Here is a 3,601-nt window from a genome sequence, read left to right as displayed (position 1 = left end):
CCCATGGTTTTGAAGACTTTATTTCTTGTGCAAGTGTAGGAAACTCAAATTGTGGAATATTGCTTTCAGGCACTCTATGTGAGCAAGAAGCAAGTTTATCTCTTTTGTACGGTAAACATTCAATTCAGACCTGTTTTTGTTTGGGAGAAATGGATGCTTTATATTTTGCTTTCCTCTGACTCTACTTAACTCATACAATTGACCTGTCTCTTCTCCATGTAAACAAAACTTAACATGAATATGTGTGGAGCAAATTACATACAGGACCATCCTGCACTGAGGCTACTGAGCTTGGCTTACATTTTACTAAAATAAAATTAAATGTTAAATTTAGGGCTATATTAAAATAAAATAATGCAAAAACGTTTTTTCTTTTTGGCTGCAACTGAAGTCCTGCATTTATACTTTTACTCTGAAATGTGGTTTATCTATCTGGAGTAATAAACCTAATAAATAAAAATAAATGCAACTAATTGGACATTTTGTAGTTTGTTAGCTTCTTGAGTAGTCCATCAGTAAGCTCAGAATGGAACAGGGCAAATCTGAAGGCATTAAGTCTTGACTACTTTCTTTAGGGTATGCAAACCTGCGGATTCTTTTTAAAATGTAACTTAATGGTGGTATCTGTTCATCCTAGTATAGTTAGGGTCCTGTTTCCATTCTGTCTTTCTGGGTATGAGTTTTATAATCAATCTATACAATTTTCTGTGGGCCATAATGTAGTACTTACAACATGCTGGTTTGGGAGTTTTACATACTCAAAATTGAGGGCAGCGATGTTGGTTTGTGACAAAGCTTGTATACCAATAGTACTTATATTCTATAGTAATAAGCACATTAGAATTGTAGCCTTTTTATAGTAGGGCAATTCTAAGCGACTTAAATGGTTAAACTTCTTAATTCATATGTTGCTTATAGAATGGTCTTCAAATTTAACCGAGGATATTGATCAGTTTGTATTTAGTTCTTGTGCAGAACATTTTCTATTGATCTTTCTAGATACTTTTTAGATATTTTTGAACTGGCATTTACATCAGCAGGTCCTTGTACCTCAATAACATATAGTTAATTTTTTTAAGGAATACAGGTCTGCCACATCTTACGCGCATTTAACATGTGCGATTTCAGCTTTACACGGTCGACAACAACAAAAAAAGAGAAAAATAACAATTTTAATACTGTACCTGTAGTGTGGGCAATTCCGCCTGCCATTCAACTCAATGAATTTTGACTATATGCAGTTTTCGCTTTACATGCTAACCGCAGAACAGATCCCCTGCATAAGGTGAGACTCGCCTGTATTCAACTTTAAATTTGGCACAACTTTTGTGTATAAAAAGCATTTTTACAGTTAATCCTCAGGTGTTTTCATAATCCAATGGAAAGCCTCTTATTTAACCCTTGTATTGCAACAGTGAAAGTTAAACTTGCTTTATTGTTACAGCTTAGAAGTGCAAAAATTGTAATTCACTTAAATTCATTTCTAATGTGTTTTCAAACTTACCCTTTCATGATCCCAGTTCTAATTGTCCGAGTACAGCCTCTTCATAGGCAGCCATATAATAGAAACAAGTAGAAAAAATTGGCCCCAATTGAATGTTTGCACAGGGACATAGAATATACACCTACCTCACCCAGCTAAATTCACTGCACCAAGTGGGAATGATGCTTTCCTCCAGGCTAGTCAAATTTCTTGTTTTTCCTCACTCCACCCAATTTCACTCTGGTGGGTTCTTTTTCCTTTTGGTGTGGGAAGGGGCAGGGTCTCTAATACAGCCTTGAAAAATTGATCACTCTGGATGATTCATCATTAACAGTAACCTGGGGGGAGGGTGAGCTATAGATTTTGTGGTTGGGAAGGCACGTCACAATTTTGCAGTGCTCTTTTACAGTCAACATTGGTGCTTTCTGCTACCAGCCCCCCTTGCCAAAAAAAAAAAAGTATGGTTCTAAATCAAGCAGAGCCTTGCTATCGGAGACAGCTATAACTAGAGCCCTGGCAATATCTTATGTTCACCATATAATTCAGTTTGGGGTGTGTGTGTGTGTATATACACATAGATAAAATGTCCCTATTTTTCAGAACAAGATCTGTTTACTTAAGTGCTAGATTTCTGTTAATATATTCAGTTTCTCAAATCTTAAAAGTAGGAAGTTGACACCATTACAGAACAACTTCTGTTTCCCCAAGGTTGCAGTCTGGTATGGGAGGCACACCTTGAATTTGGGGTGGAGGGGAAGATGGATCATTTTACAGTCTAAGGTAGCATCTACGGCCACTTAATTCTAAGATCTGGATGTTAAGATCTTCCCATACCACTTCTATGGTTTATACTTTTCAGAGAAAAAGTGTAATTAATGGATCACTATTGGAAGTTTTCATCAAAACCTGTCTTAGAAGCTGGTGGTTCTGTATACCACTTAAACAAAAATATCAGTTGTATACATGTGTAATGGAAACAAGCCAGACCTTCAAGGAATGAAGAATAGCATGCCCTGTAGTCTGTCATTCTTTATTTTTTCCGTTTCTTGTTGGTACACAAATTGACACTACTCAGTTTCTAATGTAGTATTCCGTTACACTAATTTTTCCAGCATCATATACCTTTAGTGTCCTGTTTTTTATAAAATAAGAAGTGAAATGATACAAAACATGCATGTTTTAAGATAGCCAGTGTTAAGAATCCTATGCTTCCGTGTCTCCCACTGCACTTTTGGCAAGCTGAAGTGTAACTGCATTTCCAGCTCCTATAATAATAACAAAGCATGTCTGTGCCAGTTATCAAACACTATTGGTGTGGGTTTTTTGTCAGCCCATCTAAGATCAGAAGGTAAGAAGCACTTGTCACCATGTATGTTTTTGTTTGCATGTGTGTTATAAGCATTTGAACCTAATGTTAGTGGTACTCTTCTTGAAGCAAACTAGTTTGTGACCATCTAATGCAGTGTACAAGACTGTGTGAGCGTAAAGGAATAGGGTTCCAGTAAACTATATGGTCACCTCACCACAGGCAATTGATAGGATGCATGTCTCTCTCACCCCGCCCCCCTTCCTCCCCAAAAAAAGATGATGTAAACAAGTCACTGCCACTTGTACTAGTCTCTTCCTTTCAATAGGCTTCAGAATGGTCTTAGTTTTCATTGCTGAACATTCTTTGTGGAATACAAGAAATTAGACTTCTTATAGCAGCTCTACAAGGAGAAACTTCAGGCTCCACAAAAAAGCAAGATGGGTGTTTCCTTGTACCTATTTCTGCATTTAATGAAATACTTGAATTCAACATCAATTGTGAGCCAGAACCATTGTCTGACCCATCCAAAACCCTTATGCCCCAGCCTTTTCCAAAGACTCAGGTTGTTTTGTTTGTTTTTTTCAGATTCTGAAGGCCAGCAGACTTTATGACCAAGGTGGGGCAAGTTCTAGAGAGCATCATAAATGCCTTCCTAGTAATCCATTCCTGCCTATAATTAGGCAGTTCCATCTTAAGAACTTCTGAAAGGCCTAATGCTATGGATTGCTGCAGGAAAAGAGAATTTTTTCCCTTCCTGTAAGGTGGGCTTCTGCCAGAGAAGCTGCAGTAAATTTTAGGCATGACCCTTA

The sequence above is a fragment of the Gopherus flavomarginatus genome, chromosome 9 (genome assembly GCF_025201925.1).
Source record: "Gopherus flavomarginatus isolate rGopFla2 chromosome 9, rGopFla2.mat.asm, whole genome shotgun sequence".
Taxonomy (NCBI): domain Eukaryota; kingdom Metazoa; phylum Chordata; order Testudines; family Testudinidae; genus Gopherus; species Gopherus flavomarginatus.
The sequence above is the reverse complement of the archived record's forward strand: the minus strand, read 5'-3'. Positions refer to the sequence as shown.